Raw genomic sequence first — 22,132 nt, 5'->3', positions numbered from 1 at the left:
ATTCGATTTGCCTTTACGAAAATGCTGTTCATTACACTGCAACAAGATGAAGATATTGTACTTATTATCACAAAAGAAGTATATCAAATACCGGTACATATGACACTCAACCACACACCTTGAGTGGAACTCTCTCTCTCTCTCAAGAAGTCCCTAAAATCACTGGTAATAAGGAAATCACTTACAACCACGCAGGAATTGACACACTCTCTCTCAAGAAGTCCCACGCGGGAATTGACTCTCTCTCTCTCTCTCTGTCAAACACACACACACACAAGTCCCATAAAGTGTTCGTAAGGAACACCCTTAAAATGATATCCTTAATAAGGAAATCGTTCTGCTCCTGCTGGGTAACATTCAGCTTCTCTCAAATGCATCTCCGCCATGGCAAGGTCATCCAGTGCAGAACGGCCCATGCCGGTCTGATGCCAGCCCTGCTATCCGTGGTCTGGACCTAGTACCCCCCCCTCCTGGTCTTGGACCAAATGCTTCCCTGAATGTGTTTACTCCCGGACTGTCTTGATCCCTGAAGGTCTCGCCTTGCCTAGGGCAACAATATTACGCTTAGCTTTGCTTGATTATCTATGCGATTGTTCAATCCGTCTTTCCATCAGACTCACGACCACCTGTTGACTTCGTCGGTTCGTCCCTCTTTTGCCTCGTCTAGATTTTTGTGTGTGTCTGTTACGTAGCTGGTTCTTCCAAGTTCCTTTTCGATTTCATAGATTCCCCTCCCCCCACCCCCCTCCTCCTCCTGCAACACCTCCCTACCTCGAAAAAGAATTTGGTCAAACGTATCCGTCTAGTTTCGTATACTTGTAGGCCTACTACTAATCAAGTGGATATGAATGCAGTTTCAGAGCTGCTTCTGAAACTTGTGATACTAAACACCGCCAAACGTCAGGTCCCCTTAAGACAGCTAGTATGATTCAAGCTAAAGAATTGATTCCTAAAAAAGGCACTGATATTATTTTTCAGTTAACCACAACCACCGACTCAGAATTCTCACCTTCCATGGAATGGAGCTGGTTGAGATACCGCGTTATGACTAATTTTCTGTCCGTCATCAGATCTTAAAAACTACTGAAGCTAGAGGGCTGTAAATTGGTATGGTGATCACCAAACATCCCAAATTGCAGTCCTTAAGTCTCAGCAGTTGTTAATTTTATTTTAGGTTAAAGTTAGCCATGATCGTGCGTTCGAAAACTCGTGGTATTTTTTACTTGTTAAATAAATTAATTATTATTTTTTCGCTGCTTAAAGAATTACATTGTAGAATATATGGACATAATCGATGTGTGACTGTTTTTCAGTAATTTGAACACTTATCTGGTTGCTCTTGATATGGTGTGCAACCCTGGAACAAATAACGTCAGAGACATGGCGACGGTCTTGCACTGAGTACGATCTCTCTCTCTCTCTCTCTCTCTCTCAAATTACATTTTTACTAGTCTGATACGGCGTGTAAGCTTTATTAGTTAGCTTATCCATTTGTTTGTACGCTTTAAACCCTGACATACAATTTTAAACATGTAAAATGACTAGTTTTAATATTTCACCATATTATTTTAAAAATGGTGGAGAGTCTAACTCACTTTCTCTGTAGATCTCCTCAATTCCTCGTTTCAACAACAGCACATCGTATACTGATGGGCATTACACCCAGTAATACTAATATCCAAAAGTAGCTGGTGCAGTAGCAACGGCAGACCTTGAAAGCAGGATAAACTTTATCAGGATCGCCCTAAACGATAATAGGGGCGCTGAAAATCCTCTTCTCCCTTCATCATGGGGCCCGTGATGGAATGGCCCGGTCTCTCCCTTATGTCCTCCATACACAGAGTTTAAAATTGGAGAAGCACCAAGAGGAGCCGGCAACTGACTAACGGCAGCGGTTGGAGCGCGGTAAAAGGTCTGGGAGGCTTAGTACCATGATGGCACAACTCGATGGAGAACGAATATTGGCGGACTGGTCTCACTAAAAGTGAGGGATGTTGTTTCAGTGTACGTCATGAATTACTCCTCTGTCTTTGTCAGTCAAGATGGCTATCCAATATGAAAGTTTAGGACCATAAAAATGCGAGGTATAAGGCGAGCGAACACAAGTGAGCATTTCCCGTTGGTAACAATGTCAAACCTGTACCAACTAAATTACAGAAATCTCTCAATAATGACTAAACATATCAAGTCTTTGTGTCTTGAAATCTTGTAACGCGCACATGCTTCAGCATACACCAGGTAAACTGAAGAAATTTAGGAAAAATGTAAGCTTGAATGGCGTGAGTCTATGCCACAGTGCGCCTAGAGACTTTCCACATGTCAAAACACACGCAATAATCAGCAGGCTTCCAGTGTGCAGTGAAAGATGGCGCCACCGAGCCCGGGCATAAATGCGGCTGGGGTTGATTGTACTTTGCGTACCCAGATATCACGATAGTCACACCGAAGCCCATAATGCCTTGGGAAGCACCAGTTTATATGTTTTTTCAGTAGAAGGTGTTAGAATTGACAAAGTTGTTGGGGTAAATGCGACGAACAATATGAAATTCCACTCGAAATACAGGACATAAGGGGGTTAGACTTATGGATCAGTGCTAATTAACTTTAAAAAAGTTGAATTGAACCCCTCCCATAAACGCTCTCTCTCTCTCTCTCTCTCTCTCTCTCTCTCTCTCTCTCTCTCTCTCTCTCTCTCTCTCTCTCTCCAAACTAACATCTAAAGTGAATCTTATTCTTATTATAATAATTAATGATAATGAAAAAACAATGGCTAGACCAAATTATTCTCTCTCTCTCTCTCTCTCCTCTCTCTCTCTCTCTCTCTCTCTCTCTCTCTACAAACTAACATGCAAAGGGAATCTTATTTTTATTATTAATATAATAATAATGGCGGCTAGACTAAATTCCTCTCTCTCTCCTTCTTCTTCTTCTTCTAGCTTCCTGACAAAAATGCTATTACATAAGCTAGTTAATCATCCTATGACAAAGAAAGTGTTGTGGTGTCCTTGAGATTATATCCTTTACAGATAAGAGAAACTTCACTGACGTATTGAAAGAGAGAGAGAGAGATACCGCAGCTCTCTCTCTCTCTCTCTCTCTCTCTCTCTCTCTCTCTCTCTCTCTCTCAGAATGAGTCATTTTTGTCCATAAAGTTATCATTTATTACCGTGCATTTTCTCTCTTGCAAAACTAAATATCATCGATGAAGATGACACTGTAAAGAGAACTTAACAAAAGTTAAATAATAATAATAACAAAAAAGTTAAATAATAATAATAATAATAATAATAATAATAATAATAATAATAATAATAATAATAATATATTTTGGTAAAAGAACCTCTTTAATGCAAATACTGTGAAAAGAGAATGGGAGGATTATGTTAGTTGATTTTATTGCTTTTTTTTCGAATATTCCTTACAATAATACTAACGAAGACTGAGAATAATAATAATAAGAATAATAGCAATAATAATAATAATAATAATGTTTTGGAAATTCGCTGAGACCACGGTTACGAAAATAAAGAGCCTTCGTTGAAAACCGTCGTACAGAATAGTCGTCTACATTAGATATATATATATATATATATATATTATATATATATTATGATATATATATATATATATTATATATATGATATATATATATCTATATATTTATATATCTATATAGATTTTATATTATATATATATATATATATATATATTTATTTATATATATATATTAGATAATATATATATATTAAGAGAAGTCCAGCATTCGCTTAAACGGATTTTGGGAAGCCATTGGAAATCGTGCAGTTACCACATGCGGATGCTGATAGGGCAGTCGGTCGCAATTCTCTCTCTCTCTCTCTCTCTCTCTCTCTCTCTCTCTGCTAGTTTTCATTGCCTCCATTTTAGCCTAGTTTGATGTTATTATTTTTATTATTTGCCTGAGAGAATAAAACGCAAAAATTGTTGCCTCAATAATCCTATTGACTGCCGGATCGGGATGAAACAACTGTGCGGAAAACTTCACTCTATTATCCTTTATTAATACACGATAGAAGTATTATTATTATTATTTTTTTTCTTTTTAATTTTTGGTCTATCAGTCCTCCAATTCGACTGGGCGGTATTTATTTAGTGTGGGGTTCCTGGTTGCGTCCAGCCTCCTTAGGAGTCCATCACTTTTCTTACTACTAATTATTATTATTATTATTATTATTATTATTATTCCACCATTTTACCGAGAAACAATTCACTCACACTCAAAACACACAAACACACTACACACACATGAGATCACCATTTTACCTAGAAACACTTCACTCATTCACACACTCAAAGACTCACACATGAGATCAAAAGAGACTGCTCTTCCCGGCCAAGGTCGTTCATTCCTGAGAGCTCTCCTTTTGACGAGCAAATTCTCGACGATTGCCAGGCCTGTGGGATGATGCCAAACAAGGCGTGAATGCGATGCTTATTAAGCAGCTCAACACGACGACCTGCTGATAGAAAAGGACACACCAGCCTATCACACACCGTTGGACAGTGGTTTTTACGCTCGGCTACCAATCCGGTGGTCCGAAGTGCGATTCTCGGCTCTGCCAACGTGGAATCAGAGGAATTTATTTCTGGTGATAGAAATTAATTTCTCCATATAGTGTGGTTCGGATCCCACAATATAAGCTGTAGGTCCCGTTGCTAGGTGGCTAATTGGTTCCTAGGAGAGCTGTTATAATCAGCTCAGTGATCTGATTAAACTAAGACATACTTCTCCTACGATGCCTTTTCTCCTTGAAAACACGAGAGTGACGGAATACAGTTACATTTGCTCAAGATTCAATTCGGACCATTTTATCTCTGATTTCATCCCACAATTGAAATCCCAAACTTGAAACAACATTCTAAAAGTAGATTGTGCTTTTCTCAGGTAAACAACCTAAGAGAAGTTCAGTTTATTTTTTCTGATTTCATCACACAATTGAAATCCCAGACTTGAAACAACATTCTAAAACTAATTTGTACTTTTCTTAGGTTGAACAACTAAGGAAAGTGCAATTTATTTTTAGAATGTTGTTTCAAGTTTGGGATTTCAATTGTGTGATGAAATCAGAAATATAAAATGTTCCATAGAGTAATGTAAACCACCTAAGGTCTCTAGCTGAAATTTAATTATATACAAGCTACTCGCTATTTTTTTTAACTTAATGCTTTTTTAAAAACTATTCTCATTATTATTACTGTTATTACCATTATTATGATTAGTATCTTTTATACTACTTCAGCAACTGTGTGCGATATTGCCGATTATTCATTTTTTATCATGTTATCTCATGTATCTAGATTGTGTATGTTACTGTCTACACTTTGTATATATACTCATGTATATGGCCTTGAGCTGAAAATATTATTATTATATTATACTTCTCCTACGATGCCTTTTCTCCTTGAAAACACGAGAGTTGACGGAATACAGTTACATTTGCTCAAGATTCAATTCGGACCATTTTATCTCTGATTTCATCCCACAATTGAAATCCCAAACTTGAAACAACATTCTAAAAATAGGTTGCACTTTTGTTCTTAGAGGGTAAACAAACCTATAGAAAAAAGTTCAGGTTTATTTGTTTTCTGATTTCATCACACAATTGAAATCCCAGACTTGAAACAACATTCTAAAACTAATTTGTACTTTTCTTAGGAAAACAACCTAAGAAAAGTGCGATTTATTTTTTCTGATTTCATCGCACGATTGATATTTATGTTTTCAGATTTCAATCACACAATTGAAATCCCTAACTTGAAACAACATTCTAAAAATAGATTGTACTTTTCTTAGGTAAACAACCTAAGGAAAGTGCAATTTATTTTTAGAATGTTGTTTCAAGTTTGGGATTTCAATTGTGTGATGAAATCAGAAATATAAAATGTTCCATAGAGTAATGTAAACCACCTAAGGTCTCTAGCTGAAATTTAATTATATACAAGCTACTCGCTATTTTTTTTTAACTTAATGCTTTTTTAAAAACTATTCTCATTATTATTACTGTTATTACCATTATTATGATTAATATCTTTTATACTACTTCAGCAACTGTGTCGATATTGTCGATTATTCATTTTTTATCATGTTATCACATGTATTTAGATTGTGTATGTTACTGTCTGCACTTTGTATATATACTCCATGTATATGGCCTTGAGTATTATTATTATTATTATCATTATTATTATTATAGAATTTAGGTTAAAGGCCAAGCGTTGGGTCCTACGTGCACATTCAGCGCTGAAACGGAAATTGACAGTTAAAAGGTTTGAAAGGTGTAACAAGAGGAAAACCTCAAAGCAGTTGCACTATGAAACAATTGTGATCATAGGGTGGGAAGTAAGATGGAAGAAAGATACTGTGAACGGAAGTACAGTAAAAGGAATGCATTGGGCCGAAGGGACGCTTCAAAGAACCTCAGGTAATGCCTACAGTGCACCGCGTGAGGTGCACAGCTGGCACTACCCCTCCTACAGGCGCGGGGGGGGGGGGGGGGGGAGATAATGCAGCGCAAATGCCAAGTTCAACAGAACATGATGCTTAACTCTATGCATTTTAATAATTTACATTTTTTCTGTTGATTTAATTGTTAATTTATTTGTTCCTTTTTATAATAAGTGGTCTCTTTTAATCCCGTATTTCCGTATGCCAAAGTCTTATTATAAATCAATCAACCACAATCATCCAATGACGCTTGTTTCTTGTCTAAAATGCTGTCTCTCCCAAGCTTAAAATGAGCTAATACTCGCTGTCTCCTGTGTGAAAATACTACTATTAAAAGTCCAAAGTCAGTAAACAACGTGTTTCCTGTCTTCAGACAAAAATAGAGCATGTTTCCTGTCTACATTCAGCCAACGAAGCCAGCCTTCTGCAAAATTTAAAATAACAGTATAGATTCCTCATTACACTCGGCAGGAGATGTATAGAGATTCCTGTCTAGAATGAAGTGACAACCGCAGGTTCCCTTTTATCGACAGAGCGATCAATGTAACGTATCCCAGTTTCTCTCTCTCTCTCTCTCTCTCTCTCTCTCGCTCTCTCTCTCTCTCTCTCTCATATATCGTCCTCCTCCTTATATATATATATATCATATATTAATATATATATATATACATATATAGATATATATATAATCTATATATATGAATAGATATATTATTAGCTACACACACATATATATATGTGTCTGTGTTTGTGTGTTTTTTTAAGTCCCAGAGACAGTATCAAAGACCTTATGTGTTTTAATTAAGCCAGTTCATGGCATCAGTGAATCAAAGAGCAATATCTCGTAACATATATATATATATATATATATATATATATATATATATATATATATTTATTATATACACACACACAGACACACACACACACACATACATACGCTACATATTCAACCTCAGACCAGACTAAAATGAGCCAAAGGTAATTAGTACACAAGACTGAAAATGGGACGCTAACCCGTCACGGAAAGAGAGAGAGAGAGATGAGAGAGAGGAGAGATGAGACGAGAGAGAGAGAGAGAGAGAGAGACTTATCGTGTCACAGCAATAGTTCTATCGACATTGAGTAATATTACATCACTCTGAGAGTTGCATAATGACAAGAATTCATCTTTTATTTACAAACATAGTGACACTTATTTTTGGGACATGGTCGAGAAGAGAGAGAGAGAGAGAGAGAGAGAGAGAGAGCCACTGGCAAGAGGTCGAGAGAAAAGCCAGTGGCCAATATAAGGTCACTTTCTCTAACAACAACAACAACAAAAACCTCCCATGTGTTGCCAAAAGTTTATAAACAACACAGGCCTCAGTAAGTCGCTAAAGACGAACATTCCTTCGGAGTAGCGGACGTTTGGCGCTGATAACGACCAGGATAAAAAACCCGCCGTAAAAAAAAAAAAAATACCGAAAAAAACTAAAAAAACACCGAAAAAAAAAACCACAACCCCCTCCCCAAAAAAAATCGCATAAAAAACAAAAAAACGGAAAAAAACACCGCCGCAAAAAAAAAAAAAAAAAAAAAAAAAAAAACATCACTGCCAAAAAACCACCGCAAAAACAAAACGAAACGAAACACTACCACACACACAAAAAAAAAACTCAATAAAAAACGAAAAAAAAAAAATCGCAAAGCAAATCGTAGCAAATGTGCCAAAACACATTCCGAGGGAGATCCTGCCACGAATGCGAATTGCAACCCCAATACCAGCGTGACATGATCATGCTGTTCGAACGTGGTTGTTTGAAACTGAACGGAATCTGAATTGAAACTGAACGGAGTCGGAATTGAAACTGAACGGAGTCGGAATTGAAACTGAACGGAATCTGAATTGAAACTGAACGGAGTCGGAATTGAAACTGAACGGAGTCGGAATTTAAAATCTACGCCAAAGGCAAAGTGCAGGGACCTACGAGGTCATTCACCTCTGAAAGGGAAATATTGACAGTGTTACAAGAGGAAAATCTCAAAGCAGTTGCGCCATGAAACAATTGTTAGGAGAGGGTGGAAAGTAAGATGGAAGAAAGATAATATGAATGGAGTACAGTAAAAGAAATGAAAGGGGTTGCAGCTAGGGCCCTAAGGGACGCTGCGAAGAAGCTAAGTAATGCCTGCAGTGCACCGCTTTGGTGCACTGACGGCGCCCTACCTTTACGAATGCAGAATTTCTATCCCAAAGCACTCCTTTTGTCAAAAATCATAAAAAAAAAACAATGCAAAACCTGTATTTGAATATCATAAAAAAACAATGCAAAACCTGTATTGAAAACGGAGATTCGAGTAGCGTAAGTCATAGTGTGCTACCCCTCTTTCAATTTTTGGGTGTAAAAGAACTTGTGCTGTTGTTGATAATCAATCAATCAATACTCAAGACGTCCTCCACACGACGTCCTCCAGTTCATATATATTTCAACTTCGAACGGTGAAGTTTTGCTTTCAATTAATAGAGTTCCTTACGGTCACCTGTGGTTTTTCCTTGTTGTATTTTTACTTCCTTTTTTTCATTATTTGGTTTTAAAGATTGCACTTATTGCTCTTACAAATGTTTTTTTATTTAATTTATTTTTATAATTTGTATGTGTAGCCTTGAATATATAGTAATTTTGTAAAACTTACGTGACGTCAGTAAAAACAAACGGAGCCCATAAAAACGCCTAAATATAGAAAGTAAGTATACTAGATTTCAGAGACTGCTGAATTCATTACCTACCTGAAGAGACATGGCAGTCTCTGAAATAGACTACGTTTATACTTTCTTTCTGTATTTTGGCGTTTTTATGGGCTCCTTTTATGAGATTGAATTCTGCTGTAACAGAATTTTTTTACCAGTCAGTTTATATATATATATATATATATATTGATATAGTATATATATATCATTATATACATATAATCTTGAGTCAATGTTTTATACGGGCAACGACGATTCTTCTGTCAAGAAAAATCCTATTAAGAAAAAACGTAAATCTTGCTTAAAAAAAAAATTCATAAACGGTAACGGTTACACAAGCGTAGTTTCTCCTTCCAAAACCGAATAGGAGAGAGAGAGAGAGAGAGAGAGAGAGAGAGAGAGAGAGAGAGAGAGAGAGAGAGAGAGAGAGACTTTTTGATACCAAAACGAATGGGGCTCCACACCGGCGACAGAGTGAATGAATACCTCGTCAGGTCGACTCTTTGATTATATGAGAGGATCCGAAGATGATTATCGGAGGGAAGGTTCATCAGCATCTCGCCGAGACCCTCCTTGTTTAATTATTATTATTATGAGAGAGAGAGAGAGAGAGAGAGAGAGAGAGAGAGAGAGAGAGAGAGAGAGAAAGGCTCCGAGTGTACAATCGGCCATGCGTTTATCAGGTACACATCGCTGCCTTGCCACCAATATCTCTCTCTCTCTCTCTCTCTCTCTCTCTCTCTCTCTCTCTCTCTATCACACACACACACACAAATTCACGTGGCTTTGCATAAACAACAACAATGAGCTACTGCTCCAGTCCCTTCTCTCTCTCTATTATTCTTCGCTCTCCTCTATCCGGGGCAACGACCACTTATAAACCACCTGCGCTTTAACGGTTACATAAGATTCGTCACCATGGCAACCTTGTGTTTCCCCTCGCACCAGATAACACGTAAGGAAAATGTGCAAACTTAAAAAAACGAATTCTGCCTTGTCTACTATACCGTCATCTAGACGCAAAATCCCATAGGAAAGTTTGCTGCTGTTATTCTATATCTGAATATACTATTATCTACGTTTTAGCTGTGATTATTCTGGTATTTGGTCACCCAATTGTGGTTATTTTGGAATTCTAGAATTCTATCGCCTAATCGTATTCCCTTTTCTCTTGTTTGATATTCTCTCCTTTTGTAAATACTTAACCTTTAGTTGCAGTGAGATGCAGAACAATTTAAAATATATATTAACATTTTTTAACAAGGTAAATTCATATTGAAAAGACGTATAAAATCAGTTCCACAGGTGCTGCCATTCTTTTCAACAGAATTATTTATTATTATTAGTTTGTTACTGTGTATTTATTCATTTATTTGTTATTTTGGCTACCACAGTCGACTGGGTGGTACTTATAGTGTGGGGGGGGGGGGGGTTGGTTTCCGGGTTGCATCCTGCCTCCTTTATAGGAATCCATCACTTTTCTCTCACTATGTGCGCTGTTTCCAGGAGCACACTCTTCTGCTGGAGTCCTGGAGCTACTTCGGCCTCTACTAGTTTTACCAGGTTCCTTTTCAGGGATCTTGGGATCGTGCCTCTAAGTATTCCTATGCTTAGGGGTTACAATTTCCATTATTATTATTATTATTATTATTATTATTTTTGCTTGTTAACACGATCAAGCCAGACAGGAAATGGAGCTACGGCGCCTGAAAGGTATCGGTTTCCAAAGACGGGTGAAACGTGAACCGTAATGAGAATTCCCTCATCTCCCGACTGCAGAATCGTTTTCATGAGAGAATCCGATACCGACGGAGACCTTACCCCCAGGGCCGGAAGAGGGGGGGGGCAGGTGGGAAGTGGCATAAGGAACACCCAGTGTAAAGGGACACACACACACACACATATATATATATATATATTATATATATATATATATATATATATATATATATATATATAATCTCCATATGCCTTGGTTTTGTTCGTTTCCTTATGGTGGATTTTAAGGACCATAGCCCCTCTCTCTCTCTCTCTCTCTCTCTCTCTCTCTCTCTCTCTCTCGATTCGTCTCTCTCTCTCTCTCTCTCTCCATAGCAAACCAACTTAATTTCTCAATACCACTTCCAGAGGGCTGAACAATTCTGCTAGTAAATTTCTCTCTCTCTCTCTCTCTCTCTCTCTCTCTCTCTCTCTCTCTCTCTCTCTCATAGCAACAGCAGCGGCGGCGGTCCAACGTGGATTCGAATCCTCGGTAACTTTCGGCTATGCTCGAGTGGTTCGGTCTGGCCGGGATATAGGATTATAGCGAGCAGGTGACGTCGCTGGCTGGTCCCTTCAGTCGAAGTCTCGATCGCGGTGGAAACAAGCATGACTGTCAATTTCTTGACCGTCATCAGGAACTTCGCCTCGTTATTTCTCGATCCTAGGGGCTTCCTAGATCCTACAGGGGCTTCCTCGATCATGTCAGGTGGTTGGGGTGGGGGATGGAGGGGACGGCGCGCGGGAGGATGCAGTAGTAGTGTTCCCCGCCGCGGGGCCCCGCCCCAGAAGAGAAAGCACGTGGGTGCCTCAGCATCCGAGACAAACTGGAAATCATCGACCGCCTCGAGACCGGCGCCAGCAAGGTCTGTCGTCTCTATAGACCTTGGGCGCCATCGTGAAAGCGCCGGCAGCGGAGTACGGAATCGGCTTGACCACCGCCGTGAAGGACCTCAAGATGAAAGACGAGAGGCTCAGGACGGGCTGAGGAACTAACGATAAGGTCAGCGGGCGAGACATCCAGATCGACGTTGACCCTTTCGAAGCGAGCTGAAGACATTTATGAGAGAGGAAAGCTTATTCCCTGACGCAGGTCAGGTCTACAACTTCTTCAGTGTCGTGGTTCTCTCTCTTATCGCAAGCTACCCCGAAAATAACCAGGCATTTAAAAGCACGGCGTGTCCACCCCAGGAGGGCACAGGGTATCTGAAGAGAGGGCGTATGCAGATGGTTCTTGTCGCCTCAAACCAGCGGTCGTTGGGAGGTGTCCTGGGGGATCGAACGCTAATTAACACTACAGCTCTCAAAACGCGTGGTCCGATCGGGAACCCATCGAGGACTGGTTCTTCAAACGCCCTACAGGAAATCCGACGTTTCCAAATCATACCTTGCAGAGTTCGCAGAAACTTTTGCATGCATCAGTGGTAAAGAAGTATACCAGAAATTTCAATAATGGTAACATTAACAAAAAACAGCTATCTTGAATACATCGTCGTCATTTATATATACCTGCTAATATAAATGTTTGTTCCTGGCTTTTCAATCACAACAGCAACAGCTTAAAACAAGCAAAGTTATAAAATATATACATATTCATTTTGTTAACAGAAAAAAATAAAAACGAAATCCAAGTTCGATTTCTTTTACAAATATTGTGCGTAAACATGTATTGTTTATATATATATATATATATGATATATATATATATATATATAAACAATACATGTTTACGCACAATATTTGTAAAAGAAATCGAACTTGGATTTCGTTTTTATTTTTTTCTATTAACAAAATGAATAACTTTTTCATAACTTTGCTTGTTTTAGCTGTTGTTGTGATTGAAAAGCCAGGACAAACATCAATACTAGCAGGTATATATATAACTATATATATTATATATATGGTATATATAGTCTATATACCATATCATATATATATATGATATATATATAATATATATATATATATATATATATATAAACAGTACATGTGTACGCACCAATTCTTTTTACAAAATCGAACTTGGGTTTCGTTTGTTTTTTTTTATTAGCAAAATGAATATTTTTTTTTTTCCATGACTTTGCTTGTTTTTAAGCTATTGTTGTTGTTATTGTGATTGAAAAGCCATGAATAAACATTTATATTAGCAACTATAAATTAATAACGGTGCATTCAATAGTGATTTTTTGTTTTTTTTGTAATATTACCTTTATTGAAGTTTCTGGCATATTTTTGTACCACTAATTTATACAGAAGTTTAGAATATATATAATAATATATATATATATATATATATATATATAAACCTGGTATATATATTTATATATATATATATATATATATATATATATATATATATATATATACATATATATATATAACCTGAGAACGCGACCTTCAAGCATCGACATGTGAACACCACCATTCAACCTGTGTAGTCTCATTTGGCATTTGACACCTCACCAACAGTGTAAACAAACGGTGGCGCTGCGCACACCCCCCCATAGTTTACTCTGGTTGTGATCTAGGGTTCCGCTTCGACATTGGAATATATAATGTCTCACGAGGCGCCATCATCCTAGATATAGGCAACAACCAGGATCATCAATGTACTGTCACTGGGTCCATTGGTGGATTTTAAAGGGTTTGGGGGGAGGGGGGGGGTGCTGATTACGTGCTCTCCATGGATATGAATAATAGAACATAAGTTTTCTTTCAATAAATCATTAAGTGAAATTTTACTTTAATCATTCTTTCAACAATACAACTACTGTGTATGTATAGTATGTGTGTACGTGTATTCGTATGTGTATATATATATATATATATATATATATATATATATATATATATATATATATATTATATATATATATATGATAATCCTAGTGCCGCCGATGAGATTTTTAGATCCGCCTCACGATTTGCTAAATCTGGCGTCGCGTAAAAGTCACAAAAACTGCATGAATGAATCGCGCAACAAACAAGCAAAATCGTAAACGCTGTGTAAATAAGCTCTGTAAATAGCGACCAGTGGCCCAATACAAAATTGGGAACTATAGTCTGTCTAGAATGTCATGAAACATCGAGTAGGTTTGCGACGATGCCAAACTTCCTCAAGACTTTTAATCTGACTCAAGCTTATCCCAGCATCCTTTTATTCCGTGTCCTTTATACGGTCGTAAAATTTCCTTTTTAATCCCATAATCTGAATCTTTCCAGTCACACAAAAAGCTGAATGGTTGTTGTGGATTAAGTTGACCTTGTGTTTCGAAAACAGCTCATTAAGTGAAATTTTACTTTAATCATTCTTTCAACAATAACAACTACTGTGTATGTATAGTATGTGTGTACGTGTATTCGTATGTGATATATATAATATATATTATATATAATATATATATATATATATATATATATATATATATATATATATATATATATATGATAATCCTAAGTGCCGCCGATGAAAGATTTTTAGATCCGCCTCACGATTTGCTAAATCTGGCGTCGCGTAAAAGTCACAAAACTGCATGAATGAATCGCGCAACAAACAAGCAAAATCGTAAACGCTGTGTAAATAAGCTCTGTAAATAGCGACCAGTGGCCCAATACAAAATTGGGAACTAGGTAAGGTATGCAACACGCGTCTCAAGGCTACTTGAGTGAATGCCACTGGAGAATCGCCAAGGATCAGTGAATAGGTATATATACGTTTGCTTCGTATAAAGTACGCCTCGTGTTCTGTTCATTTTATTAATTGAACGTGATTTTGTTTGGGGGGTTAACCTGGCGTCGCTTTGATGATGGTTATCTTCGATGGACAAGATATACTTCGATGCAGGAGACAATCACGTGTTGGCCAAGGAACTTGTAATAATAATATTGTTTGGAATTTGTAACGAATGCATTATTATTATTATTATTATTTATTTATTTATTTATTTATTTATTATTTTTGTCTATCACAGTCCTCCAATTCGCCTGGGTGGTACTTACAGTGTGGGATGCGGGTTGTATCCTGCCTCCTTTATAGGAGTCCATCGCTTTTCTTACTCTGTGCGCTGTTTCTAGGAGCACACTCTTCTGCATGAGTCCTGGAGCTGCTTCAGCCTCTAGTTTTTCTAGATTCCTTTTCAGGGATCTTTGGATCGAGCCTAGTGTTATTATTATTATTATTATTATTATTATTATTGTACTTAGGAAACAGACCCACTCTCAAGCATCCTTTATTAAAAGTAATGGCTACTTCAGCAGCGTTACACTTGTAGAGGTTCTTCCTTTATTATTATTATTCCTAAGCTTTCCAACAACAATACCATTTTAGAACAATGAAGCCAAAACAAGAGAGCGTGTCCTGTTGTTTGAAAAAAATTAGGTCGACACTATCTGGCGTTATGGCGTTATATCGAGTTTGCCCATGGCAGCTCACACTACACACTTGGGGACAAATAAATAATATTATGCATTAAGGTACACACGCACACACACACACTCACCCTGAGAAGCCGTTTCTCATAGTAAGGAGGACTGTCACAAAGTAAATCATAATAAAATAATAAGTCAGTCACAATCAACCTTCGTCTGCTGAAATCCACAATGAACACCCAGTGCTGACAACTTCCACTGCAGCTTCGTCAGTTGTTTATCCCCACGTAGGAGGTGTAGGTATACATTCCCCACACCCTTATAAGAAGGGACACACCTCGCCTCGGGCTACCAGCCCATCTACCTCATTCGCATTCCGAGCATCCACAGCGCACAAGAACTCCCTGGCTCCTCACATTCGAGTAGCAGCAGCAGCAGGAGCGAAGCGCCCCCAAACGAACTTATAGATATATATTTTGAGGCGCTGGATGATGGCATGGGTATTAATACAGGCCTTATCTGTCCCAGGTCCCGGGAAACGAGATACTGCACGGGGAGTGGGGGGGCGTGGGGTGGGGGGGGGGAATAATAGTTTGTTTCGGCCCGAACTTGAAGCGATGGACTATAGCGGCTCCTTGAAGGCTGGAAGACGTATTATAAGATGTTGGGAAAATTGGGAAAAAAGAAGAAGAAAAGACTGAGGTACTCTGCTTCTCTCTCTCTCATATGTCCGTTTGACTTCGATATAAAATATATGAATCTGGTATCCTATGTTGTATATATTTTAAACTATGACATGTAGAATAGCCATTGTAAAATAGAAATAAAGTTTTGACACACTCTCTCTCTCTCTCTCTCTCTCTCTCTCTCTCTCTCACACACACACACACATGAAATATATACATTTAGATTACGGTGCATACCTTAGAACAGAATAAACTAGCATTGAGGCCAAAGGCCAAGCGCTGGGACCTATAAGGTCATTCGGCATTGAAACGGAAATTCACGATAAAAAGGCCTGAAAGGTGTAACAAGAGGAAATCCTCGCAGTTGTTATGAGAAAGTGGAAAGTAAGATGGAAAGAAAGACAATATGAATGGAGGTACAGTAAAAGGAATGAAAGGGACTCTGCATTGAACATTTAAGTAATGCCTACAGTGCACCGAGTGAGGTGCACTGACAACGCTAACTGCCTACGGGGACCAAGAAAATGTCGAACGGGGGAATTAAATAACGCTCGAATTTAACCACAATTATTTTTTTAAATATAAATTTAACCACAATGAAACTTCTCAAATATTCATTTAACCACAATTAAATTTTTAAATATTAATTTATCCACAGTTAAATTTTTAAATATTCATTTAACCACAATTAATTTTTTTAATATTCATTTATCCCCAACAAATTTTTTTAAATAATTCATTTTCCACCAATTATTTTTAATTTTTTTCATTCTTTAACCACAATTCAATTTTTAAATATTCATTTAACCACAATTAAATTTTAAATATTCGTGTAATTACTTTTCAGCCAAAACCGGTAAAATTCATTCAACCGAAAGAAACAATTATGCTTAAGAAAACAAGCCGTAATTACTATTCAAACCAGATCGTAATTATTAACGCCAAACTGTAATTATTGTTATACTGAAAGGCAAAAAAAAAAAAAAAGCAAAACCTCGTAAAACTAACAACAAATATCTTCGAAATAAAATACTTTATCAGTGACAGTAAAAAATACATGTATATCTGAAGATTCGGTTACTTCGCACCCTCTCCTAACACTTGATTCACAGTGCAACTATGGTTTTCCTCTTGTTACCCCTTTCAAACCTTTTACTGTCAAGTTCCGTTTCAGCGCTGAATGACCTCATAGGTCCCAGTGCTTGGCCTTTGACCTAAATTTTATATTCAATTACACAAAAGAAGAAAAGTTTGCCTTTGTTAAAAGTAAACTAACTTATGACATGTGGTTGTTAAGAAATTTATTTAAAGAAAAAATTGAAAATCTATTCAGCAGAAAGTTAATTGATTTTGACTACCAATTCTTTCTGACCAATACTAATTGTAAATATTGTATGTATATTTAATTTTGTAATATTTTGTAACACCCTATGTAGTATGTAATGACTGAGATATTTTTCTAATATAAGATTTAAAAAAACCTCAACCCTAAGGATGGAACGCGGAGAAGAAAACTTTTAAGCAAGGCCTCCAGTGCTTGCCTACCGGGTTGGGGGGGAGGTGGCACCGTCATGTATAGAGAGATGCGTTCAGTATTCCTCCTTCGCCGTCGGCACTGCAATCGCAAATTCAAGGTTAATCCTGCGCGGTGGATTGCATCTCAACGAGGGCATCGGTCCCTCGTGGAGGGGAGGTTCGTCCCCATACAAAGCAGCAGGGATTTGGCAAAGACCTTCTCAAGGGTTTAGTAAAGAGAGAGAGAGAGTGGTTGGGAATCACGTGAAGGAATAAGTGGAAGGGCGCTGAATTCACTTGGGATAATCCTCTCTGTCTCGCTCTCTCTTTCTTGCTGAATTCACTTTCTTTCTAAATTCACTTAAGATAATCTCTCTCTCTCTCTCTCTCTCTCTCTCTCTCTCTCTCTCTCTCTCTCTCTCTCTCGCTGAATTCACTTTCTCTCTAAAAGCCCATGAGATAATATCTCTCGCTGAAATCACTTGGGATAACTCTCTCTCTCTCTCTCTCGCTGAATTCACTTTCTATCTCTCTAAAATCCCCTGGGATAATCTCTCTCGCTCTCTCTTTCCTCAAGGTATGGGCCACAGACTCATCCATGATGTTAATTGCTGGCGATCCATACAACCCGAATTAAGATATGTTTGGCCTTTATAAAAAATCACTTATTATAAACAAAGCATAAATGAAGTTGTATGAAGTTGATTATTATATCAGAGAGGACTTTGTCAAATTATGAACAGATTTCTCCAACAGCAGATGTGCTTTATAAAAGTAATCCACGTTATCACAACCTTTTATTGCAGTAAAAATACATTTTACTTCAAGGTCAGTAGCAGATTTCAGGGAGGGGGGCGGGTTACGTGCCCACCACCCCCCCACCCCAACCCCCATGGATATGAATAAGAGAACATCGTTTTCTTTCATAAATCATTATTAGTAGCAAACATTTGCATTATTCAGACTGAAACACTGGTTAAAGAAAGCAGAAAACGGATTCACTCGTTATATTAATATATTGATTTTATGCAGTATACACAGGTTGGCAGCGATATTACGAGGGGCCCCCGTAGAAGGGTAGTGCCGTCAGTGCACCTTATGCGGTGCAATGTAGGCATTACTTAAGGATCTTTGCAGCACCCCTTTCAAATCCTTTTACTGCATCTCTATTCATATTCACTTTCTTCCATCATACGTTTCACCCTCTCCTATGGTTTCAACATACTGGCTTAAATTTTATATTCCAATAATAACAACAACAACAACAAAAAACAACTAAATCCAGAGAATTGTACAAAAACATTTCAGTCATAAACCGTCTTGAATGGTTAAATAAAAAAAGTGAAATGTCTAAATAAAAGTAAAATTCTAAGTTGCAGATAATAATAATACAAAAATCTGAAACCTGAAATTCAGAGCCTGACGTAGAATTAAAAAGGTCCCCAGTCAAATCCGATTGCATACCAGTTTCGGTCGGACACGGCTCCAGTAAACCGTTGATGGGACAGGAATTCCTCGGGGACCTTCTGGGCGTGTTCCGAATTCAAGGTCACGCTAATGCTCGTGCCTGCCTGCCTACCTGTACCTTCGAACAAGGGTCGTTCGCTCTCGTGCACAATCAGTGAATATAAACTTTCGGACTTTACAGTAAATATATAAAGTTTGTGATACTTTACAATTAGCGAATAGTCTTTCGAATACTTTATAATCAGTGAATAAACTTTCATACTTTACAATCAGTGAATAAACTTTCATACTTTACAATCAGTGAAAGTACTTTACAATCAGTGAATAAACTTTCAATACCCCCCGAACGGAAATTTTAATAAATCATTTTTCCAATCACATTCATGAATATTGACGTGCATGACTATCCAAGGCCGCCATGTACAAATTAACTAAATAAATTTCAAGTCATTACCAAGCATACCAATAAATTTGTATACTCTCCCACTCTAATCCACGATTGCACTAGAAACCCTATCCGGCCATTTTCATTAATACCCAGAAACTTATATAAGATGCACCCTCAGAGATCATTAAAATTTTAATGGCGCTCCAGACTTGCAGCTAAAGGTTACATGAACTCGATGACACGTCTACTAAATACCAAGTCACGTGAGATCAGAATCGGAAGTTCGCCAACACCCACCTCTCATTATATACTTCAGCCGTGTAGAGAGCGAGATAGCTTCGCAATAGAGACAGAATTGGAAATTCACCAAAAGGCCCAAGCGTTGGGACTATGAGGTCATTCAGCGCTGAAATCGAAAGTAAAAAGGTTTGAAAAGTTCCTCGCTGGACGAGTTGGCTGCGTACTCGCCTACCGATCTGGTAGCCAGAGTTCGTTCCCAGAGAAATGTATTCTGGTGATTTAGAAATTCATTTCTCGATGTAAAGTGTTTCGGATCCCACTATAAGCTGTAGGTTCCGTTGCTAAGTAACCAATTGGTTCCTAGCCACGTCAGTGACAATCTATAATCCTTCGGGCCAGCCCTAGGAATGCTGTTAATCAGCTCAGTGCCCTGGTTAAACTAAGATGTACATAAAAGGTTTGGAAAGCTGTAACAGGAGGAAAACCTCAAAGCAGCAGTTGCACTGTGAATCAATATTGTTAGAAGGTGGGAAGTGAGGTGGAAGAAAGAGAAGGTGATCTGTGGTAGAGTGTAGAATCTGACTACATGAGAAGGCCACATTTGTATGCTGCAGTTATTTCCAAATTAATGACGGCTCTTTACGGCATTCATTTCGGACCACGTCCCACATTTGGTGAGGTTCTCGTGGAAGTAACGTCATTCGTGTTCATAGTTTGAGTCTCAGTGTGGAATTGGTTTGTCTGTTTTCTTCAAATTCCTGGCATTTTAATACAATTTTATTTATTTATTAATTTTTTTAATAAGCAAGATCTTTTCTTTCTGTATTTGCCTATTCTTTCTCTTAGTTCCTAATAAGCACTGTCCCCTTTGCTGGGCTTGTTCCATTTATGGATCGGGTTCATCTCCTGAATAATAATAATAATGATAATAATAATAATAATAATAATAATAATAATAATAACAATAATAATAATAATAATAATAATAAAGTGACCAAGACTTCATATGGAACGAGACCAAAGTGGGTTCACACATAAAACATTACAGAGATAGGCTCTCGTGTGTCAATTTACATCGCAAGTTATCCAAACTGCCTTGTAAATAAAGTCTCTCTCTCTCTCTCTCGTCTCTCTCTCATCTCTCTCTCTCTCTCTCTCTCTCTCTCTCATTGTAAACATTGCTTCCAACATCAACTCACTGTTATTATTATTATTATTATTATTATTATTATTATTATTCAGAAGATGCAGAAACCTATAATATGGAACAAGCGCACACCATAGGGGCCACTGACTTGAAATTCGAGCTCCTCTGTTTGGTGAAAAGAACAGAGGAGGTGGGTGAGGGTAACTCAATGGCCCTAACTTCCTGTTAAAAAAAACAAAAAAAAAAAAATTATATATATATATATATATATATATATATATATATATATATATAAAGGTTTTTTGCCACGAAGGAAAAAAATGAAAAACGAGATAGCCAAGTACTTTCGGTCCTGTTTGCCTCAGTAAAGGGTCCGAACAGGACCGAAAGTACTTGGCTATCTCGCTTTTTCATTTTTTTCCTTCGGGGCAAAAAACCTTTATTTATACATAGCATCACGTTTTATATACTTCGTGATCAAGCTATTCATATATATATGTCTGTGTGTGTGTATGTATATATAATAAAAAGGGGGGGGGGAAAAAGGGGGGGGAGGGGGGGGGGCACAGTCGAAGTGCAGATGAATCGCACGCAAAACCAGATAGGGGTCTGTGCTTCCAGAGCCTGGTACGGATGGGAACACAAGCGACCCTAACCCTCATCTCTGCAAAGGTAAACGAGTGAAGGGGATTACCTGAAAGGGAAAGACGCCCCCCCCCCCCACCTTCCCTTCCCCCCTGTTTTATTGCCTAAATGGAACACTGGTTACCAGTATCATAGACTGTAGTATATTTGACAGGTATACTGCCATAGATCGTGGAATTTGCATGAAGGCTGTAATATAAAATAATACTTTTTATCTTACAGGTGCCGCCATGGACTAGGAATTCACACCAGTCATTAAATAGCTTCTAGCGTCTGGCCGTCGCGTCTCGTGTAAGTACTAAAGACTGACAATCAAGTTCTGTTAGAACAGATTTAAGTTTAGATCTGTAATACACTTATGGGGGGAAAAAAACCGTCACAAACGCATGACACAAATATGAAAGTCAAAATCCATGATTTTGTCTGGTGAGGTCACTTTCTGCAAGAATACAAAACCTTTTGACATCGTCCCAGCCTTGAGGAGTGAAGTCCAACTTATTTTTCTCAACCCCATCCCATCTCAATTTTTGTCTTCCTGCATGGTCCAAAATTAAGTGGTTTTCAACCTTTTTGTGCCCATGGCCCATTTTTGGCATCCCTGAATACCCATGGTCCATTTTTGGCATCCCAAAATACTCATGGCCCACTGCTCTTCAGAATTGTACAATGATGATAGTAGAATTATTATTGTCTTCTCTCTCTCCTC

General features: G+C 37.9%; 1 protein-coding gene and 1 long non-coding RNA gene across 2 annotated transcripts in view; one reads left to right on the top strand and one right to left on the bottom strand.

The window, feature by feature from the left end:
* LOC135200627 (uncharacterized) overlaps positions 1–21,721 on the top strand; it is a 57,971-nt gene extending 36,250 nt beyond the window's left edge. The window contains exon 3 of the long non-coding RNA XR_010311344.1: positions 21,649–21,721. This is a non-coding gene — a long non-coding RNA (uncharacterized LOC135200627). The remainder of the gene's footprint in view (positions 1–21,648) is intronic.
* Positions 1–22,132, bottom strand: part of LOC135200616 (retinoid-inducible serine carboxypeptidase-like) — a 67,153-nt gene that overhangs the window by 29,578 nt on the left and 15,443 nt on the right. The gene's annotated exons all lie outside the window — the stretch shown is intronic.

This window comes from Macrobrachium nipponense, chromosome 23 (assembly GCF_015104395.2).
Source record: "Macrobrachium nipponense isolate FS-2020 chromosome 23, ASM1510439v2, whole genome shotgun sequence".
Taxonomy (NCBI): Eukaryota; Metazoa; Arthropoda; class Malacostraca; order Decapoda; family Palaemonidae; genus Macrobrachium; species Macrobrachium nipponense.
This window is presented reverse-complemented; position numbering and strand designations above follow the sequence as displayed.